This window comes from Schistocerca piceifrons, chromosome 5 (assembly GCF_021461385.2).
Source record: "Schistocerca piceifrons isolate TAMUIC-IGC-003096 chromosome 5, iqSchPice1.1, whole genome shotgun sequence".
Lineage (NCBI taxonomy): Eukaryota > Metazoa > Arthropoda > Insecta > Orthoptera > Acrididae > Schistocerca > Schistocerca piceifrons.
The window spans coordinates 268,813,391-268,838,115 of NC_060142.1; positions in this window are offsets into that span (position 1 = coordinate 268,813,391).

Consider the following 24,725-nt stretch of genomic DNA (forward strand, 5'->3'; position numbering starts at 1 on the left):
CTGAAATTTAGTTTCTAAAAAAAGAGGTTTTCCGATGTAGCGAGATCTTTCCACGAGATTTCAACGATCAGGTTTCTCCTCCGAATAGGAAAATATTTTGCTGGCGGCCACCTACAAGGGGTGAAGTGATCATCCTCATAAGAGAAATCAGAGCTCGCACAGTGGCGTCTAAGTATTCGTTTTTCTAGCTCGCCGTCACAGACTGTAACGACAGAGAAATAATGTGATTTGATAAAGCATCTACCAGTCAGGGCGAAATGCAGAGCAGTTTGTTGCTCAAGCAGACAATGTATAAGGGGCGTCCTAAAAGAAAAGAGCCGGAGGCATAATTACAGAAACCAGTACCTGTATGTTAGAAGTACTGCCCCTGGCTGTTGAGACACTTGTCCCACTGTGAGACAAGGCGGTGTATGGCTGTATCATTAAATTCCCGGGAATGTGATGTTAAACATTTCAGCACTTACAGCTGGACGTCGTCGTCCGAGGTGAATCGTTTGCCCCTCAGAGCCTTTTTAAGGGGACCAAAAATGGCGTAATCACAGGGAGAGAGGTCCTGACTGTATACAGGGTAGCCAAGAACCTCCCATTTGAATTTCTGCAGGAGTGCCGCGACTGTGTTGGTCGTATGAGACTTTGCATTGTCGTGGAGCAGAATGACCCCACGGGTGAGATTGCCCGGTCGTTTAGATTTGATCGCTTGGCGAAGGGTGGTCAAGGTCCGTGAGTAACGTTGGGCATTCACATTTGTCCCGTCCTGCAGAAAGTTAATCAGAAGTGTATCATTTTTGGCTCCTTAGAAAGGTTCTGAGGGGCAAACGATTCACCTCGGACGACAACGTCCAGCTGTAAGTGCGGAACTGGTCAACATCGGAGTCCCGGGAATTTTATGAAACAGCCTTTCACTGCTTTGTGTCACAATGGGATAAGTCACCGGAGTCCCGGGAATTTTATGAAACAGCCTTTCACTGCTTTGTGTCACAATGGGATAAGTGACTCAACAGAGAGGGTCTAACAGAGACGGTCTAACATACAGGTACTAGTTTCTGTAATTATGCCTCTAGCTCTTTTTTTTTTTTTTTTTTTTTTTTTAGAGTGCCTCTTATATTTTTCCATATAAAATTTAATTTCGTGCGGCGTGGACTCCACCTTAGTTGGTGAGGCTCCAGTTGACGTAAGCTAGGAGAAAGTGTGCAAATGTTTCCCTACTCTGGTTGTGTTGATGTTTCCAATACTTTCCGGCCGCTGGAGCTATTTTCGCACGTAGGTTCTCGCTTTCTCTTTGTGTTCTCTCGGTTTGTTATTGTGGCTTTGTTTGCACGCTGTTGGCGATTCTTGGCTTCCACGTTTTGATTTACTTCCTGTTTGTCCTCTCCAATTTGTGTAGTGTTCTCGATTCGATCACACAGCGTTTCTCAGAAACTGACTCTTGACACTCCCATACTTGTGCAGTGCGTTACTAAAGAAGTAGTATCAATTAGAGAGTTAATGTTGAAGTTCTCAAAAGTTTATAAATTGACTTCCTCACGGAGCCCAACCATAAGGAAAGTTATTTCTGACAATTTCAAAAAATGGTTCAAATGGCTCTGAGCACTATGGGACTTAACATCTGAGGTCATCAGTCCCCTAGAACTTAGAACTACTTAACCTAACTAGCCTAAGGACATCACACACATCCATGCCCGAGGCAGGATTCGAACTTGCGACCGTAGCGGTCGCGCGGTTCCAGACTGTAGCACCTAGAACCGCTCGGCCACTCCGGCCGCCTCTGACAATTTACCGACATACAAAGTACTTTGCACCTTATGTTATTTACGACGGAATATTTGTTTCCTGTCAGTAAGAGTAACAACGAGTCACGTGAAATAACATTTGAAGCGACAAAAATTATCTTCAGTCTGAGGAAATTCTTCATTATGTTGTTAAATTCTTATGCTGGGAGGCATCAACAATGAAGCTAAAGTAACACTTAAGTGCTTCTGTGCATTTTCGCAGTGGGCTGGTAACAAAAAAATGGAAATGAGCGTACGGCATTGTTGGCCGGCAGGCCCCTATTCGGGGCAGTTCGGCTGCCAAGTGCAAGTCTTATTTCATTCGGAGCCACATTGGGCGACTTGCGCGCCGGTGATGAGTTTGAAATGATGATGAGGACAACACAACACAGAGGTTCCCGAGCGGAAAAAATATGCAACACAGCCGGGAACCGAACCCGGGCCCGCTTGCATGGGAGGCGAGCACGTTACCACCCAGTTAAGCAGGCAGACTGGGCTAGTAACAGATCCATAGCAAATGGGTTCTAGATCTAAGTGACTACTCTGCAATTCCCACTTAGGTGAGGGTTCAACGAGCCACTTTGACTGTATCTCTATTGTTCCACACTTGATCAGCCCAAGGGAAAAACGAACACACAAATCTTGCCTTGCGAGCTTTGATTTCGATTACTTTATTACGATGATCATTCCTCCCTACGTACGTTGGCGTCAAAAAAATACATTTATATACGGAAGAGAAAACTGGTGATAAATTACGTAAGAAAACCTCACCACAACGAAGAATGCCTCTGTTTTAATGATTGTCCCCCAACTCGCTTATCATACTCATGACACTCTCTCTCCTATTTCACGATAATGGAAAATGAGCTGCCCTCCATTAACGGTTTTTTCTTTTCTTTTTTTTTTACAACCTACGTCAATCCTGTCTGGTAAGGATCCCATACCGCGCAACAGTACTCCAGTAGAGTGCGTACAAGCATAATGTAGGCAGTCTTTTTAGCAGTCATTTTGCATCTGCCAATAAAACGCAGTATTCGTCTGCCCTCACCACGACATCATCTGTGTCATCGTTCCAGTTTCTGTAGTTCATAATTGTAATCCCTAGGTATTTCGTTGCTGACTGCCATTGAATTAGCGTGACTTATGTGTAACCGAAATTTGTCGGACTTCTTTTCTTACTCATTTGACTGACCTTACACTTTTCATTATGTTGAGTCAGTTACCAATTTTCGCACCATACAGATATCTTGAGTAAATCAATTTGCACTCGGTTTTGATCTTATGATGATTTTACTAGACGGTTAATGACAACGCCTTCTGCACACAATCTAAGAGGACCTCACAGATTGTCAAAAATGGCTCTGAGCACTATGAGACTCAACATCTTAGGTCATAAGTCCCCTAGAACTTAGAACTACTGAAACCTAACTAACCTAAGGACTTCACACTCACCCTTGCCCGAGGCAGGATTCGAACCTGCGACCGTTGCAGTCCCGCGGTTCCGGACTGCAGCGCCAGAACGGCACGGCCACCGCGGCCGACCACAGATTGTCTCCTAGATGTCGTTTATATAGGTTATGAGCAGCAACGGGCATGTAACATTTCATTAGACACGTCAGATATCATTTTTGTTGAATTCGATGCCTTTCGGTCGGTTACTAGGAACTATAGGCACGCAGTTCGATTATAAGTCGCACATGGGGACCGGAGTTAAAATCCCTCAGGAAATCTAGGAATATGGAATTAATACAGCATGTCTTGACCCTGTGTGAATGAAGAGCTTCTTTTTGAATAAGTGCTGACAATGAACCCTTTTCTTCGAGGAAACTCATAATGTCCGAATGGAGTATAGATTCCATAATCCTGATGAAGATCAACGACCGCGACTTTGGTCTGTACTTCAGTGGATTACTCCTGTTTCCCTTCATGCATATTCCCGTACGCTCAAAGATCTTGTGACATATTATGCACATTGACACTGACTCAAGCCTAAAGTCCGTGGAATGCCATGACTACTTTTTCTGGTTACAGACAGGCATCTGTAAGAATAAATTCAGTTTAACGCGGGCTTCGAATAAAAGCACAACATGCTTTTTTTGTAGTTCTTAATGAAAAGCATTAGCCGTAAGTTTCAGTCGTAATGCACCTCACTTAATTATATGGTTGCGTGGCGTCTCTTCTTTCGGACAGATCCTAAAGAACAGACACAACGCTTGTAACCTTCCCGTATAAAATAAAAACAACAATTTTTTTGTTAATATCTTAACTCATGAAAACTGATAAATTTTGACGTTAGCAGCGCTACGCCATGGCGCTGTGAAATCAATCTGAATCTGTCTGTGAGAAATAGACTCTTAAAAATTCTTACCTCATGATGATGTCGCAGGATAACGCTGTCTCTATATCAGCTCGTAAATGGCACAGCTTAGTGCAATGCTGGCCTATCTACTAATAATGGACATTTGTCTGTCATCTGAATTATTAGAAAATCTGACTTTGCCTATTCACGTAGCTGCACTGCTGGTCGTCTGATTGCTAAAGAACGCATGACTATGATCTGGAAAATTTCTGAAATATTTAAATTTAAATAAGTGACGGAATCGGGACTGGCAATGACTTAAGGCAAAATTATTCCTTCCTTTTTTTGTTGACTGGTAAAAATTATATTCTGGAAATCCTTTATATTATTGATAAAGATCTGCAATGCATTATATGAAAAACTGAATATTAAAAATCTGGGTCAACTGGTGCTGACGAATCACAAAAAGTTTAAAACAAATTCATATTAACACCTTAGACAAGTGACTTAACTAAGCACATGCCAATAAAAATAATAATATTTACCTTAAAATACATGGCTATAATTTGCGCTGTACCAGCAACTACAATAGCACTGTAGCAGCGATCGACTGCAACTACTGCCGAGACTGCTCTGACCTGCAACTCTATTGAAGCAAAGATATTTTCTGTCGCAGGCAGCACGTGATCAGTACATCGAAATTATATTTGCTGCAGCAGGGTGGTGATCCCCTTACATAACCATCCACTGGAGAGTAAAAATTTGGCAGCTATGGTGAATCAAATGGACTTGCCATGAGCAACAAATTTTTCTATTGCAAATAGATATGAAAGATTTAGTTTACTAATCCTACAAAATGAGTTTCGATAGTTAATATACATATGTTTTACATAGTTACAGAGTATATATGAAATCAATGACAAATTATATAAGTATTGAACATACAAAGGTAGTTATGAATATTAAGAATAAGATAAAGTGCACATCCACTGTCAATTCACATTTTTTTTAGTATAAGTGTTTAGTATCTTATATAAGAAGAAGGTGAGGAATGGAAAGGATAGCATCATGGTGATAGCGCAGTGGGTTGCACATAGATGCATTGAAAAGTCCATATCTTTCCACAGAAGCACCACATCAGGTGTGACAATCTGAAGGTCTCTTTTCCGAAGAATTTATCAGTGTAGCCTAGACACTGAGATGTAGTATTAACACTGTACGTTGCCCTTTTGGTTGTACATTAGGTACACCTATCAGTAGAACCATAATACCATCTTCGTCGGTCAGTGTCATGGACAGCTTGATATGTCAACATTACATTCTTGTAGAATCCATAATCTGTACATCAACGCAGAATTAGTGCAAAAAATCCAAATAGAGTGCTCCAATTACCATGAGAATGGGCATTATATAGAAAAGTCTCATTAATTGGTGATAATTGGCTCCAAGGTTCAAGGATACAGTTAGTCTTAAAACATTTTGTGAAAATTACGTTATTGACATCAGTCCAAAGCTACAAAGTATAAGCTGAGTTTCTGTCCCATAACATACGTAACGTAAGTTCACATGAGCATTCCACTGGCGGTTTTACATAGATGTATACTTGATTTCACATAATGAGTAGAGTAAGAAAAAAATAATGTTACTCATTTATGTGGTTTTTAGGAAGCTTTACATTACAATTTTACAAAATGTTGTGGTGTTCAAAGGCCAAAAAATCAAATTAAAACAAGAAATAAGTGTAATATAGAAATCATCAGCAGTAACCTTATAACTTTCTAGCTGGAGAAGTGCTGGCACTCAGTGACCTGTCAAAATTTCATTAACTGATGCAGATGATATACAAATCATTATCCAGAAATAGGTGTTATTACATGTAGCATTTAGCTGCTAGTAAGTACATATAATATTGTACAAGTGACATAAAAGACACCAAAAATGTATGGCCTTTAACCTAGTGATCAAGGTGTCCAGCCTAATGATACATACAGGTAATGGAATCTATATATAAGACAAGAACGGAATTTTGCAATATATTTCTGACTAGCAATGTATGCTTTGGGATTAATGGTTCATTGCTGGCGCATGAGAATATTTGCTTTTGATTTACTGCTGGAAATAAAATGATTAACGTCATTTGTCATTCGTGATGAGTCAGTGCAGTGAGGTTATCAAATAAGTGAAGTACATGTGATCACATTAACAAGTAGGTAAAATACAAGTAGTGGAGCAGGCTTAATAACTAAGTGTCTATAGCATATAACATCAAAAACATATTTCAAAAATGATTTCGATGACATGATATGTCATTCCTGGAAAAAATACGAAGTGGATTATTAAGCTGAGAGAAGAAATGTATGCCTATTATGCAGAAAAGTAATAAACTCTGAATTAACAGGTAATGAAAAATTGTTTTTAATATGAATGCATTCTAGCTGTCTCTCTCAAAAGTATTCATTCATTATACTATGCCATATATGACATACTGTTAAAAAAGAAACAACAAAAAATTCTTAAATAACTACATATCATCTCATAACTAAAGGGAAAACTACATCATTATCATCATATGCAAATAAGAAAGACTTAGCATTCATCACCATTATTTGTTTCTGTCAGCTCAAGGCATGACTTCTCTAGTATCACTTTCTTTGTATAACATTATTACCTTCATTATTCTCTTTCATATTATTTCATTCTCATCATTTCACATATTATAGAGTTTCTTACATTTAACATACCTCATCACTAAAATTAACGTATGTAGTTTTACTTGGTAGTCTGCCACAGTCTCGTCATACTCTAAAAGAAAAATAATTAGTCAAGATTGCTATCATACGGTGTGTACAGTATATTCTTGTTAATGGTTGGTAATTCCTGACCAGTTACTTTTCGTGGCAAAGTGTTGCATTTTCTCCCTTTCGTTCTGATGGTAAAATATGGATGTCAGTTTACACTAAACACTATGGTTATTGAATTTATTTCTTTTACAGCATTTACATTATATACACATTAAGAGAAAACTTATTTCTAATGATATGATCAAATATAACATAGCAAAATGTTTTTCCTTTTTTTAATGTACGTCAAGGTATGTGCATGTAGCATAGCGTAATAGAAAAATGTGGTAGGTACTAACCCATAGACAAGAATATTTTCAAGTGCAGAAATACATACACAATATATCAATGTAGTGGCACAAAGAAATATCCAATAAACAAGACAGTGGGGTATCATAATGCAAAAATATCAAAGTGAACTGGTATTTGTTATATCTTAAAAACTACATAGTAGATACAGAAAACATTCAGTGTTCTACAGGAAAACCATCATATGCACATTATAATGTGGAAAATGTGCTAGTTCTGTGATCACAGTAAGTGAACTGACCTACTAAGTTCAATTTACTGCAAATTTGCCAAGAAAAATTATGTTCTTTATTAAGTGTGCACGGTCTGGTATTACGACAAGAAAAGCGACCTGTTAACCTCATCTTGCCGGGCACTTGCCTTGAAAAAATATAATCATAATCAGTATGTGGTGACATAAATGTAAATGTAACTGGAAATGCCATTACAGCGTGATAAATCATAAAATAAGTTCATATTATACAGGGTTTGACGTTTGAAATGTGGTGCTTGCCATTTGACTTTCTGGCTGGTAAAGTTTCGATGTGTTCTACATTGGGGTGAGGAATGCTGCGGATTCTATTTGGACCAGCGTATGGACGTTCAAATGTACTGCATATACTCTTTACTCTGGTGGATGAACATTGTGTGCATACCAATATCTTTTGTCCTACGCGAAATTCACGTAGTTTACAAATCTGTTTTTGCTGTCTTCTGCGGCGCTGTGCGGTACGCTCCATATTGTTGAGGGCAATACCAAGTATTTCATGGTGGCGTAGTCGACGTGATGTAGGAAAAGATACCAGTTTATTAATTTTTATTGGGTGGTTCAATGTTCTTCAAAATAACAGTAGAAGAATTACATAGTGGATTCATTTGGTTTATAATGAATTACATCTTGGAATGAAAAAATATGTTTCTTATAACAGCATATTCTACATAATTTACCAATTTCCTTCACCCAAAGTTGGAAGGGTTGGAAGAAGCATGATATTTGGAAATATAAATAAGAGAAATGTTTCTAGCTTGTAACATACGTGTCCATGTTGCAGATCGAAATTGTGAGCCATTCTCCGAAATTACTATCAGTAAATGACCTACATGACGCAGAAAATATTTTACGAATGCATTTGAAACAGATTTAGCAGTAGCTTTGCGTAGCAGGGTAAAGGTAACAAATTTCGAAGTGAGCTCAAAAGCGACGAAGATGTAAGAAACCTCTATTAGATCTAGGAATTGGTCCAAAGATGTCTACAGCGGCCATATGCCTTAATTTAATGAATAGGATGTAACGGTGTAATGTATGAAGTAGTGGATGATTTAGCTTTCTGGTAGATTTTAGACGTCGCTAAAATTCGTCGAATACGTTTTTCGATGTTGGCAAAATAACAATTCTGTCCTAGGATGAGAAAACATTTTCTGGCTCCATAATGGGCGTAGCTCAAATAAGTGTACCAAATTAGTTTGTTAACAAGCTCTTCAGGAATGAGAGCAACCAATTGTTGCTGTCAGGGCGAGAGCGGTGAAACAGAATGTTGTTGCGTACAGTATAATTGTTTCTAATGGTAACATTGTTCCTATCTTGCCAAAGGTATTTAATTTCTTTCTGTACATGATCTTTGTTCTGTTCTTTCGCAACGTCTCGTAATGAGGACAACATGAAAATTTTAAAGGTAACTTGTTGAATACATGAGGCTCAAATTTGTTTGGCAGAAGTTGGCTGCGACATTTTGCTGATTGTTGCTGAGAGAACGGGATAGTACAACACATAATGTTTCAAGCTTTGTAACTGAATAATTCCGTTAAGCAGTAGATAGAATGCGACTTGCAAATGCGCTGTAGTACCATCTTCTTAGATTTCTGAAAAATGTGTGCGCCTAGAGCGGTGTTAGAACTGTCTGTAGCAATGGAAAATTTTTTTGTGGGATCTGGGTGTGAATAAAGTGGTGCATTGAACAAGGCATGTTTCAGATTAATAAATTCTGATTTTTATTGCTTATTCCACGACCAAATCGTGTTTTTGCCTGTCAGCTGGCATAATCTAGGAGTGTCCAAAGCAGAGTAATGAATGAATTTACGAGAAAAGTTAATTATTCCTAGAAAACTACTGAGTTGTTTCTTAGTAGTTGGAACAGTAATGTCACATAAAGCTTGAAGTTTTTCAGTGTCAGGAGCAATGCCTTCTGTTGAGATTACAAGTCCAAGAAATTTTACGGAGGTTTTGCCAAAGTGCGACTTGCTAAGGTTAACTGTGAGTCCTTGTGCACTGAAAGTTTGTAACAGTTTTTCAGGAATGAAATTATGTTGAGACCAGTTACATTCTGATATAAGAATGTCGTCTACGTACGTTGTGATTCTATGTTTAAGTTCTTTCGGAAGTATTGTGTTCATACCACGAATAAAACCTGCTGAAGCAATTGTTAAACCAAACTGCAATTTGCTAAATTGATAACTATCACCAAAACAGAGAAAAGCTGTGTACTTTTTGCGGTTCCGATGGAGCTGAATCTGCCAAAACCCGGATTTTAAATCTAAGGTGGCATAGATTGCAGTACCATGAAATTTCTGAAGAAGTTCTTCGTGTGTCTGTGGGCGATTGTTTCATTAATGATAATGTCCTTAATGTGACGAGAATCAAGTACAAGGCGAAGTGCGACGTCTTTTTACTTGACAATGTTAAGCGGGTTTGTATACGGAGTAACTGCCGATTCGATAATGCCTTGGTCTAGTATAGCTTGTAGTTCTTTCTTGACTTGTCCGCTATGGATATAAGGAATAGGATAATATTTGCCTTTAAATGTGTCGTGCTGTTTAACTTGAAATTCATACATAAAACCGGACATAGTACCAGGGATGTTGGCGGAAACTGGGGCTTGCTGTAAAAGAATATCACGTAGTTCACTAAGTTCGTCATCTGTATTAGCGTTGCTCTGTTTTACTCTCTCAGAAATCGTTTGTATCACATCGTAATCAAATTCGTCTGGTGTATCGTAGTTGTGTTCATACGTATCTGTGAAAAAGGTGGAATGCCAATCTGTGTTACGGGATTGCTTGTTCTGCTGATAATGTGTGCTGAAATTTCAGTGCAAGCTGTTCTTTTCCATCTTTTAACATCAAATAGCCTTTTTGAAATCGATAATTGCGTCGTTTTGTACCAAAAAATTCGTGCCTAAAATAGCGTCTGTTCTCAATAAAGGAACAATCCAAAAGTTGGTGTGAAACGAGTGACCTGCAATAAAAAATTATAAGTGTGTCTGTAGTTTTAAATCCACTCTTTTACCGGATACTGCACCTCTTACTTCAGTTTTGCCTAGTGGTAACGTATGATAATTGTTTCTGTCGTTACATTTGTTGAAAGTGGCTTCATTTATTACCGAAATGGGTGATCGAGAATTGATTACTGCTGAAAATGTGAATAATTCAATTTTTACTTCAATAACAGGCTGGGAGATAGTTTTTTGTATGACTGGTTTTTCATGTATCTAGGACATCATCAAAAGTAATGACATTTTCGTGAGCAAAATCTTGTCTATCAAAGGTGTTACCCACGAGGCTGGAAGATGCAACCAGTACTGTATGTAGTCAAATCCTTTCGGGCGTGCTGTTATTCGCGGGGGATGCTGTGATATTTCAACTATCTGTACTGTTCTGTTACTTCGTCCTGACGTACTAGGTTGAGGATGATATCGACAGTCTGGTTCATTCATGATAATCTGTCGTTGTGAATGATTCTGCTGCTGACAAAACGTACATTTATTAAATGTGCGTTGAAAACTGTGCTCATTGCATTTACGTTTTTATGATAGTTACTATTACAAGGCGCGCAGCGATGAGAATTGAAGTAACGGTTTTTCTGTGCGTATTGGTTTCCTTGTTGCTGAGCGTTACTGCTCGGTGGAGCCGATGCTACACGTGCTGGCGGCGTAACGTTGAAGTTTGGCTGACTTTGGAAATTACATTGTTGGTTAGGTATGCCAACCGGCTGGTTCTGTTGCTGTTATGGAGAAAAGCCTCGATTATTGCCAAAATGTCTCTGCGGTTGCTGAAAATTTTGTACATACGGCTGATTAAAATTCTGTCTGTTATTAAAGTCGTGCTGGTAGTTCTTGTCATTTCCGGAACGTCTATCTCCCTTACTATTAAAATAGCGTGGCTGGTCGTAGTTGCCATATACCTGTTGGCCTTGGTTATGTTGTGGAAACTTTTTATTTATGAATGAATAATCTGACTGCTGGGCTTCCAAGAGCTGTAATAAATCTCTAAATGCCGAAATGTTTTCTTTCTGTTGTCCAGTTAAGAGTGATACACTTAACGATTGTGGTAATTTCGAAATACATAGTTGAATTAGTGCTGACTCGCTGCATGGTTAGCATAAATATTGGTTTTGCTGTACCATATTTTCAAAGAACTGCGCGATAGTGGAGAAATTTGAGTTTTCATAATTCGGTAGGTTCATTAATTGATCCTTGATACCGCGCTGTGTCGTTTTCGGCCAATACGCTAACAGAAAAGCATTCTGAAATTCTTCTACTGAGTAACATTGTCTTGTGATCAGTCTCATTCGAGTTGCCGGTTCACCTTCTAAAAAGCTTCAAATAAATTCTAACTTGTGTGTTACAGGTCAAGTTGGTGGAAATGCAAAAGTAAATAGTTGTGTACAGTCCATGGGGTGGATTTGTATTCTGTCATACTTAAATATCTTAAATTTCCTAACGGATAAAAAGTGCTTGCAGTCAAAATTTTCGTCTCTGAATGTTCGAGCAAGATCAGGGTTGTACAAAAATGTATTTGTCTGCGTGTGTTCGGAATCTAAGTCACGAACTCTCTGTAATCTGCCTAAGTTGTATTGCCTGTGGTAGCGTGACAGATTTTCAGAATGTGGCGTATTCTGTGAGATGTTATAGGCTGAAACATTTTTCACTTCTGTCACTTCATGCTGTAAAGATGACATTTTTCGACGTAGCATATTATTGGATGTACCCAACTAACTGATTGTTGCATATTTTGAAATTCGGGCGTCTGATTGAAGGAAACTGGTAACGTATCGTCTGATTTAATGTCACTATTTCTCTCAATAAGGTCAACTCTACAGGCTAATTCATCAAAATTTTCAGTAGTTGCTTTTACCTGTCATTTCTAGCGTCACAAGAATCACTCTGTTTTTGCATTTTACGCAAGGTTTTGTTTAACGTCTTAACGTCTGCTTTAATGGCATCGGGATCCTGTACTAATTCCACTTGTTCAAGTATTCTAGTAACTATCTGAGAGTCTTCCATGTATTTGTTTTCTAAGATATGAATACTAGAGCTTGTTTTTGTTTTCAGATCGGCAAGTTCGTCCTGTAATTCTGTGTTCGATTGTTTCACTGTGTTAATTTCATCCAATACTGTAGCAATTTTGGTGGCAACATATGTTTTTGCTTTTGCGAACAACTTAAGCTTATCTTCCTGTCTCTGTGTAGTAATTGTTTGCGTGGCTCGTTTCTTTACTTTGTTCTGTTCTTGTATGAATTTGCAGTAATACGTTTTGCTGTTTTGTAGGTGGTTGTTAAAACGTTCGTCAATTTGGGTGTTCTGTTGTTCAAATTTGTCGTCAATTTTCGCATGCAAAGCATGTAATTAGGCTGTTTAGGTTTTCTTATTGGTAACGCCACGTAGCGCTCTGTGTGAGAATCACTGGCTGTGCTGTGTGCAGTCTGTGGCTAGTTTGCATTGTTGTCTGCCATTGTAGTGTTGGGCAGCTGGGCTGTTAACAGCGCGTAGCGTTGCGCAGTTGGAGGTGAGCCGCCAGCAGTGGTGGATGTGGGGAGAGAGATGGCGGAGTTTTGTAATTTGTCATGAACTTCTATGTATATTATGAGTTTTCAATACTATTGAGGTAAATACATTGTTTGTTCTCTATTAAAATCTTTCATTTGCTAACTATGCCTATCAGTAGTTAGTGCCTTCAGTAGTTTGAATCTTTTATTTAGCTGGCAGTAGTGGCGCTCGCTGTATTGCAGTAGCTTGAGTAACGAAGATTTTTGTGAGGTAAGTGATTTGTGAAAGGTATAGGTTAATGTTAGTCAGGGCCATTCTTTCGTAGGGATTTTTTGAAAGTCAGATTGCGTTGCGCTAAAAATATTGTGTGTCAGGTTAAGCACAGTCAGGTTTTTCAGTTCCATTGCATTGCTCAGCAACAGCTGTTACCAGTTCAGTAAGCTGTTCAATAGAGGTGTCAAATTTTTCATTAAACTATTTGAAATTTTCGTTGGTTTGTTTGATTGATCTGTCATGTTTTTCAGCCGACTGATCAAGGCATTTGTTAAGTTGTTTTTAATTATTGTCTTCTTTTTCATTCGACTGCTTGAAATTTCGTTAAGTTGTTTGTTCAATTAAGTTTTCGCAATATTGCCATAACCTGTTTAACGTCAAAATTAGCGACTCTGTTTATTGTGCTGTGTGATAGTGTATCTGCATTTGATACGTGTTCTGTAACCATTTCGTCATTGTCTGATTCATGAAAAGGTCTGCTGATAGGTTGTACACTATGAGTCACTATATGGGAGCCAAATAAATCTGACGTATTTTGAGTAAACTGCACGTTTTCATTAGTAACATATAGCTTCTCACTGTGTAAATTCTGCACTCCCGATGTGTGAAACTAGGCAGCGTTCGTCGTAGTGGAACGCGCCGAGTCATCAATTATTGTTACATTTACTGTGGACATAATTAAATCTGTTTCCTCGTCGTTTGGATTCGAAATGTTACTGGTGGTTGACACGCATCAGTTAAACTACTCAAATCGTCGTTTTCATTCATTGCACTTTGCGATATACTGTTTGTAGTTTTTCGCAGTATTTTCATAAGTCCAAGGTGGACACAGCATCAAACAAAGACAAAGCGGACACAAAGTGTAGCAAGTAGAATGACAACAAAGAACAATAAATTGCCGATGATGTATGAAAAAATATGACAAATTATCAAATGCGTTGCTCCAAATTCCAACTACAATTAACACTGCATAAGTAAGAGTAGATATATAAGTGACTACGTCTCAGAGAATTCTCAAAATTACGATCCTGGCCGGATATCACCTTGTGTAACCTTCCCGTGTAAATTAAAACCACAATCTTTTTGTTAATATCTTAACTCATGGAAACTGATAAATTATGACGTAAGCAGCGCTACGCCATAGCCCTGTGAAATCAATCTGAATCTGTCTGTGAGAAATAAAATCAAAAATTCTTACCTCATGATGGTGTCGCCGGATAACGCTGGGGGGCTCTATATCTTCTCGTAAATGGCACAGCTTAGTGCAATGATGGCTTATCTACAAATACTGGACAACATTTGTCTGAGATCTGAATTATTAGAAAAACTGAATTTGCTTATTCACATAGCTGCACAGCTGGTCGTCTGATTACTAAAGAACACATGACTATGATCTGAGAAAATTTCTGAAATATTTAAATTTAAATAAATGACGGGATCGGGACTGGCAATGACTAAGGCAAAATTAATCCTTCCTTTTTTTTGATGACTGGTAAAAATTATATTCTGAAAATCCTTTACATTATTGATAAACATCTGCAATACATTATATGAAAAGTTGAATATTACAAATCTGGGTCAACTGGTGCTGACGAATCACAAAAAGATTGAAACAAATTCATATTAACATCTGAGACAAGTGAATTAACTACGCGTATGCCAATAAAAATAGTAAAATTTACCTTACAATACATGGCTATAATCTGCGCTGTACCATAGACAACTACAACTGCACTGCAGCAGCGACCGACTGCAACTACTGCCGAGACTGCTCTGACCTGTGACTGTATTGCAGCAAAGATATGTTCTGTCGCTGGCAGTGCGTGGGAGATACATCGAAATTATATTTGCTCCAGCAGGGAGGTGAACCCCTTACACGCTTTCATGTAATTGATTCCCTTCAATGGGCAATGGATCCATTACATTCAGTGCGAACAACTGGATTGATTACAGTGTTGTAGATATAGTCTATGCTTTTCCTGAACTTAACTTTAAATTTAGTTGGACCTATGGTTTTCCTTATCAGTTGTTCACTTCACAACATTTTGACACATCATTGTAGTGTACTACATGGGTGCTAAGAAGGTAACCAGGAGAAAACCTTGGATAACAGAAGAAATACTTTAGTTGATCGATGAGAGAAGGAAGAAGTTCAGGGAAAGTCAGGAGAAACACAGAAACACAAGTGGGAGGAGGAACAGGAGGAGGAGGAGGAGGAGGAGGAGGAGGAGGCGGGGGAGAAGGAGGAGGACATTAGTTTTTAATACTTTGAGCATAGATGCACTACAGCAACGGTTACAGAACAGCAGGAATAAAGGACAGCCCACCTCAGATGCAAACCCGAACCACGGTTTCGATGGGTCTAAACCCATTTTCTTCAGAAGGACAGACTGTATACGATACGATAACTTACAATGAAAACGCTATAGACCCATATTCTATCAGAAGCTGCTCTCTACAACAAGTGTAGGAATATCAAAAACAACATGGTATATATCAAGATAGGGCAAGTTGAATTTACAAATTTCACGGTAGGATTAACTTTGTAAAAGCTGTCTCCATATGACATTTATCGGCATCGGTCTGTATCTCCATGCATAAAAATTAAGGCCCCCAACAAGAAAGGGCTTTTCATATCAGTAAAATCAATCACATAGAATAACAAACCAAGTCAGTAGCTACGTGCCGATTGAGAGAGAGTAGAGAGCGTGGACGCCAGAAAAACAACTCCTGAGGCGCATGCGCCGATAAACACGTACTGTTGGTGGTCTAAACAGCCAATAAGGGTAAGCACATTGAAATTAGTAACAGAATTATACACTACGCAAATCAACGAGTCTGAAATAACATGCTGAAAAAGACAAATATATAAAATATGCTGACGTAAGTTATGATGCTTATAGGACTGTGAGTACATTATCATATGGATATAGTGATACCTATGTATAAGTACGTTATTACAAGGACAATGACAGCAATGAAATGAAAATCACCTCCAGTACATCATCGTACAGGAAGTAAACTGGACGTCCATATATATAATAACCGTAAGGAGCAAAGATTCCTAGGTCTCTGAATCATGGAAAACATAAGATAGGTGGTTGGTATCAACATTCTAATACAATATAAACTAACAAACGAAACTGTACGCACAAAAATTGTACAAAGGAATTTTGAGGAAATGAACCTCTCGCAAAGCCTACCGGCAGTCATACGAAGATTTTTTTGCGAACAGTTTGGGTTTGAAACCATCGAAAAACTGCCTACATGAAAGCTGCAGGTGGCCATTTAGTAAATTTCCATATTTGCCCTCAATATGTGTATACATCTCTTATTCATCCCAACATTCCATGCCATCTTTTTGACCTTCGTTGAACTTCAGAGACCTTACTGTTTCCCACCAATGGATTCTTCTCGACAGCCGCTATCAGAAAATAAGTACCAAACAATAGAATCCCATAAAAAAATTACCTTCATGTCTCTGACGCGACCCCACCAAACAACAAAAAGCCAACGTCATATTATAACCCCCCAGCCCCACGCAACAATTGTCCCACAATCTTTTCAGCTATTATCATACTTTCGGAGTTATTCTTGTTGGCAATAGTTAGTGACTCACCCTGTATAGGGATGAATATTGAAACACCACCTCTTAAAGGGCGTTTATACTATAAAATCAACTCTCTCTCCAAATTTCTTTTCTTAGCGGTTTGGACTGGGGGACGATAAGCCAGTCACTATGAGCGTTTCCTTTTTACACAGAGATTACACTATTGGAGCAAAATCTCTGGAAACAGCTACTTCTATAAAATATCTAGGAGTATGCGTACAGAGCGATTTGAAGTGGAACGACCACACGAAATTAATCGCCAGTAAGTCAGACGCCAGACTAAGATTCATTGGGAATATCTTCAGAAAAATATAGTCCACCCACAAAGGAAGTAATTTACAATACGCTCGTTCGACCAATTCTTGAATACTGTCTGCGATCTGACCCGATAGGATAGATAGGAGAAATAAGGAAAGTCTAAAGAAGAGCAGCTCGTTTCGTACCAGGTTCATTTAGTAAGTGCTTAAGCGACATGGAGATGCTTAGCCAACTCTAGTGACAGACGCTGCAAGAGGGGCATTCTGCACCACGGTATGGTCTACCGTTAAAATTATGAGAGCATACTTTTCCTAGAAGAGTAAAAAAATATTTTCCTTTCTCCTACGTATTTCTCACGTAAAGACCATGGTGAGAACATTAAACAGATTCGAGTTCACATCGAGGTTTATCAAGCGAACTAGATGCAACTGGAACTACGAGGTAACTGTCAATGCTAGGCAAAGTACTCTCCACCACACACCGTAAGGCTTCAGAAATATAGAAGTATATGTGGATATAAGACGGGAGCAAAAGTAATGAATGTTTTAGCAAATGAGTACGTTTTTACCTCTGGAAGAAACCGTAGAAGACTATCCTTCCAAAACATCAGCTGAATCCCTCCTATCATATTCAAAAAACAGATGCTATTGAACTCTACATGTATGATAGTTCCACTACAAATAAACTATTCAATATAAATAACTACAAGAATTTTTTTTTAGTATTTACATACTTTTTGGATAGAAGGGTCACTGATAAGGATGTGAGTGCCTGCGTGGAATCTGTTATGTACAGTCACCTCTTTCAGAATTATTAGAACTGGTTTATTGTGCTCCATTTAGTCAACGTGTTTAAATGGAAGCTGTAGCTATCTTATCCAAAATCTTCTACAATGGTTGCTGCCAGTCAGCTTCCTATTTTATCCACACGGTACAGCGACAAGCGACTGCAGCGACGTATTGGACAGGTAACAAGCGAAGTAAATCACGTGACACTGAAACCACAGCAGAAAGAGACTACATGAATGTTTCAGTATACACCACTGCCCCACGCGCAAACACGGAGACGACAACGGCGTTTGGCGCAGTGGGACTTTCCATCAACAGAGCCAAACTGTTTTAATGCCTGTACCACTGCTGTGTCCTTTGTCCCTGGGAAAAGGACTCTGTGTTTACTCCAATAAAGATCACTCGTGCACTCCAGCAGCAACGTACTGTGACGTTTTAGCCGACGCTGCAGGACGCGTATAGGTTTGACAGACCTTCGAAGTAAAAGGAGGTAAATGTAGGTCAGTTAAAGAGTTAACCATTGTGAATACTGTTCATCGTGCACGTTTACGTTTCATATGGGGCTACAATTAAGGCAAATACTCCCAGAAAAATCATTCTGGCACTTCCATTCCTTTTCGGTCTTTACAAATTTCCAGTTTTCAAACACACTTTTCTAAAATGTAATAGTCAGCCAATCGGTGATGAGGACGAGGACGTAGAGAACAAATGGAAAAAATTCAAAGCATCGTTCAGTATGCCCTAGACAATTACATTCCAAGTAAGGTTTTAAAGGATGGGAAACACCCACCATGGTTTAATAGCCGTATTAGAAAAGCTCTACGTCGTGCGAACGTCTAAATGGCAGATATTGAGATAACCGATCGCGGAATTGAAAAGCAGCTACAACCACTCAGTAGTGGAAAGGTGGCAGGACCACATGAGATGCCTATAATATTCCCTAAAGAATATGCGAAAGAACTTTCTCCCCTTCTAGCAGTAATGTGTCGCAGATCGCTTGAGCAACGAATGGTACCTAACGACTGGAAAAAAGCGCAGATCATTCCCGTTTTTAAGAAGGGACATAAGACAGAGCCACACATTTATACACCTATATCGTTGACGTCAATCTGTTGTAGAATATTGGGACACGTTTTATGCTCAAGAATTACGACGCTTTAGGAAATGAACATCTCCTCTATTAAAATCAACATGGATTCTGCAACCAGAGATCCTACAAAACTCAGCTCGTTCTGTTCCTCAATGAGATCCACAGCGCAGTTGACAACGGCGCTCAGGTTGATGCCGTGTTCCTTCATTTTAGTAAGGCATTTGACACCGTCCTGAATTGACGTTTAATGAAAAAATACGAGCTTACGGAGTATCAGAGTAGACTTGCGATTGGATTCAAGACATTTCAGCAGATAGAACTCTACACGTCGCTCTTAACGGAACTAAATCGACACACACACATGCATCTCGCGTATTGACCACGAGGAGAAAATTCGAGAAATTATAGGCAATAGAGAGTCTTACCGACAATCATTCTTCCCACGCACTATTCGCTGGTGGAAGAGGAATGGAGGGATCTGATAGGGGTTCCGAAAGTACCCTCCACGTACCATTAAGAGGCTTGCTGAGTATGATGTAGATACAGATGGAGAACAAAAAAGGAAATAGTGCATCTCTTAGATGACGATCAGTTAGGCTTTAAGAAAGATAAAGGCACCAGAGAGGCAGTTACGACATTTTGGTTGATAATGGAACCAAGACTGAAGAATGATCAAGACACGTTCGTAGGATTTGTCGATTTGGAACAGGCGTTTGACATTCTCAAATGGTGAAGATGTAGAATTTCTGAGAAAAGTCAGGGTAAGCTGTAGGAAAAGACGAAAAGACTGGAAATACGTAAATGGAGGAGAATCAAGAAGGACTAATAAGAGCAAGAGACCAAGATCGAAGTGCTCGGATTAAAAAGTGCGTAAGACAGGGATTTAGTCCTTCATCTTACTGTTCAATCTGTACAATTAACGTATCATTGACGACATAAATGAGAGATTAAAGTCTGGGATTAAAGTTCAGGGTGAAAGGATATCAAGGACAAGATTGGCTGTAGATAGAGGTGGGAATACACCCAGCAAATAATTGAGGACTTAGGTTGCAAGGGCTATTCTGAAATGAAAGATGAAAGAGTAGGAACTCGTGAAAAAAAAAAAAACAACTGAGAAATACAGGTCTTAGCAGCGGCGTATATATTGACAATGAAAAGGATTGTCACTGTTAAACTAAAAACAGAGAATAGAAATGTTTAAAGAAAGACGTATAGGACGTCTATGAGAGGAGGAACTAACGTGGTAACGTGAAATACATGTCGAGTTTGATGATATAGGGTACACAGTATCATAATTAGACAGACCCTTTGATGACTTGCTACCAAATAAGAAAGAAATGATGTAAAAAGTCCTCGGTTTTTCCAAAATCATTTAAGGAAGTGAAAAATAAAACGATTTCTCAAGTTAATGTGTAGAATCTATGAGCTTCGAGACATTTCATTAGACTTTTGATAGAATATCGTCCACACAGTCCCTGTGGCAACAAGGGACGAATGTGTAAACTATTGTACAATCATCCAAGTTTTGTCAAGAATACTGCACGAAAGAATGGAAGAAAACAACCGAATAGCAAACTGGATCAGTTTCACCAATTCGCTGTAAGACATTTCCTAGAGAAGGTGCTGTTTACACAGAAGTATCGTCGTTGCTCGATAGTAAGGACATATAGAAAGATTTCGACCTCATTTGTACTTACTCTCTTTTTATATGGATAAATATAAAATAATGTTTACATCAGTGAGAAAAAAGATTATTGCATCCAGTTACAAAAGATTAGTGCTGAATCTCAGCATCTTGTAAGTACGTAGGGTAAAATTAAGAAACGATACAAACTCACGTAAAATCAGAATTACGGAAAGCGAACAGAAGAGTTAGATTTAGTTGGAAAATCGCTGGGATACTGCAGTATATCTGTAGAGGAGTGGCGTGTAAGACGCTAGTGCAAAAATTTTACAGTAGTTTCAAGTTTTCGGAATCCTTATCAAGTATCTATGACGGTAATCATCAAATGAATTCAGAGAAGCACCGCTATGATAGAAATACTGTTTCTTAAATAGCAATAATTGGGTTAAACATGACATAGTTGTCGTAAATCCATGCCTGATTTATTCAGAGAACTTGTAGACTGCGTCACAGTTCTGTTGTTATTTTCTTGAATAAGAATGCCTGGGGGCCTCATTCAACAAGTATAAGATGCTGTCTTCGCAGCCACTGAGGGAACAGGTTGCTACCAGCTGCCGACTGCGGCGCAAGGTGGAACAAATGACACCTGTCGTCTAGGTTCTGAAGTTACACCAGAATCATTCCCACAACTGGCAGAGAAGTTTGAAAATACAATTCTTGGTCATGGCATTTCCACGAGGCTCACAATCTGCAACACTGCAACTGATAGTGGCCCGTGTTTCTGAATGAACTGGAAGGCTTGAACCACAGGCTGTGAAGATTCTGTCACAAGTTAGGCAGTGATTGCCCAGACTTGTGCTACAGGGTTGAGAATTGTAGGGTCTCTCTAAACGTGTCACGTTTTCACAATATATCATAGGTTGCTACGCTGCTGGATGTCGATGTGTGAGGTGGAGGCATCTCCATTCAGTTCAAATATCGAAAGACGTAGGCAAAGATGTCAGTGTAAGATGCAAAGAAATACAATCCGCACGCTAGTGTATTAAATTCCTAATGATTGGCTACTGAAATACTCGCAACAAAGTCTCAGAGAATGAAGAACGCCTTTAAAAGCAGTGAAGCTCACATAATACTACGTACAAAAAGCTGATTAAACCCCAAATTGGCCGTATGAGATTTCTGGAGCAAATTTAGGCGTACATCGAAAGGATAGGCTACTGGAAATGGAGGTGATGTATTTATCACAGTAGTTAAGTAAATCAAATCCACCGAAATAGAAATTGAAGCTACAAGCGGGATTGTTTCCTGATGTAACCAGAAACCTTAGAGAAACCCTCAGTTTGCCTGTACGTAAGTTTCCCGCTCATTGTAGGTGACTTTAGTCATCCAACAATCAAGTGAGAAAGTTTTGTTAGTGATGAGCGTAACAAGGCATACTGTGGACATTACTGAGTTATTTCGCTGGAAACTACCTAGAACATATATCTCGGAATTCCACTCATAATGGCTATATGTTATATTTAATGGCAACAGATAGACTTGACGTCTTTCAGGATGTCCAAGCCGAAGCTGGTATCAGCGATTATTAGATATTTGTAGTAATAATGGTTACTAAAGTAAAATGGGCAACTACGGGAAGTAGAACCATTTATATGCACATGATGTCCACAAAATTACTATCACTGCATCTGAAGATCTCTTCGAAACTCTCAGTGTTATCCTGGGATTGGATAGATAGCACTGCCGCTAGCTGACTGATCAAAACAACAAGAAGGGAATGCTCCACGTCGACACACCGTATTTAATCTCACGGATATAATCATGGGCGACGCAGCTGTTGCAGTGCCCGAGAATGTTTTGAACTGCGCACCCATACCACGACAGTTCCAATCCGAGATATCATAGCTGGCATAGAACAGGCAATTTTGAAGCTTCCCAGTGACGTTGCAGAAGATGTTAGGAGGGACAACTGCCGAATTTTAACACGAGCCCCATCGAGAAAGTTCATCAAGTAAGCAGAATGGAAGGCTTTGCGAGACTTGAGAGCGGACAAAGAATTCGTCATTTTACCTGCCGATAAGGGGAACGCCACCTTCCTTTTCTCACACGTTGAATACAATAGCAAGATGGAGGCGCTGCTCGACGATCCCACCTATGGCAAGCTAAGAGAAGACTAGCAAACTCCAGAGAAAAACGTAAGATCTCCTCAAGAAGAGATATATTCCTCCTAAAATGACTAAGGGACTACGCCACCACGCTGCAGCCCCCCCGAGACTTGTAGTATTACTTTTTAATTAGTATTATTTATTTTGCTTTTAAAATTAGCCGGCCGCGTTGGCCGCGCGGTTCTAGGCGCTTCAGTTCGGATCCGCGCGACTGCTACTGTCGCAGGTTCGAAACCTGCCTCGGGCATGGATGTCTGTTATGTCCTTAGGTTAGTTAAGTTTAAGTAGTTCTAAGTTCTAGGGGACTGATGACTTCAGATGTTAAGTCCCATAGTGCCCAGAGCCATTTGAACCATTTATTTTAAAATTATTTCCTACATTTGCGGGGTCAGATTCCACATTACATCCTGTCTTATAGCTTCATCTGTGTGTACTTATCTATGTATCAGCTGGCGTACAATCTCAGTTTAATTTCGTTAGTCATTTTTATGTCTAATTTTTTTGTCTTGCGTCCGCTGGTTTTTGTTCTGTTCTGTTCCCGCTCTGATTAGGTACGGACGCATTGTCATGACTTCCTGTATGAATCTGTGTTAAAATGTACCTTAAGTGCTTATAATATAGTCAAAATTAACTTTGTAAGTAGGCTGTTTATGTTTTCTTATTGGCAACGTTACGTAGCGCTCTGTATGAAAATCACTGGCTGTGCTGTGTGCAGTCCGTGGCTAGTTTGCATTGTTGTCTGCCATTGTAGTGTTGGGCAGCTGGATGTGAACAGCGCGTAGCGTTGCGCAGTTTATGGTGAGCCGCCAGCAGTGGTGGATGTGGGGAGAGAGATGGCGGAGTTTTGAAATTTACAATATTGGATATCATGAACTGCTATGTATATTATGATTTTTCAACACCATTAAGGTAAATACATTGTTTGTTCTCTATCAAAATCTTTCATTTGCTAACTATGCCTATCAGTAGTTAGTGCCTTCCGTAGTTTGAATCTTTTATTTAGCTGGCAGTCGTGGCGCTCGCTGTATTGCAGTAATTCGAGTAACCAAGATTTTTGTGAGATAAGCGATTTGTGAAACGCATAGGTTAATGTTAATCAGAGCCATTTTTTGTAGGGATCTTTGAAAGTCAGATTGCGTTGCGCTAAAAACATTGTGTGTCAGTTTAAGCACAGTCATGTATAATTTTTCAAAAGGGGACGTTTCATACGTCGACCATTAGCCGAGAGTACCTCACTGGAATCTTCTGATTTTTTCTTGTAGTTTGTGTAATTAGTGTAGCTTTTGTTTATTGCTAGCGCGTAATTATAGAGAGAATTTCCTTTGTAGTATTAGTTTTTCATTGTTGTACAGTAAAACAGTTGTGGCATGCATGTAGATTTGCACTAAGTATTTCGCAGCTGCGCTTGCAGTTAACTAGATATTATTTTCAGTGGTATGTTAATGTGTTCTCTTATTTTTGCTCTTCAAATTGTGTTTCTCTGTGTTGTCGTGTGAAATATTGTGACAATAATGGCGTTTGAAAAACGTAATTCTAGGCTCCAAAGTAAACTGAGAAATGACAGTGAAGACGAAAGCAGTGTGTTAGCGCCACCGAGTAATGAATTAACTAATGTTCAAAGCAGTAATTTGGTAATTGTGCATAGGGAAATGGAGCGGGTGGCAAAGAATGGCGTAGGCAGTGTAACAATTAGTGAACAGGGAAGCATTATCGATCGATCGGTCGGCAATAGCTCGCTTCAGTAATCCGAAATGACAGGACACAATTTTGCAAATACTGTAGATTCAGGTTTTGCGTCCTCACCGTTTTCTCAAATAAGGCAATACACATTTTCTGCTTGTCAAAATGTGAATGTTTCTGGTGCAAATGCACTGCCGAAAAGCGTAGAGGAACAGATTCCAGACACTAATGCATTGTTATTATAGCTAATGCAACAAATGGAACAAAATCAGAGACAAACAC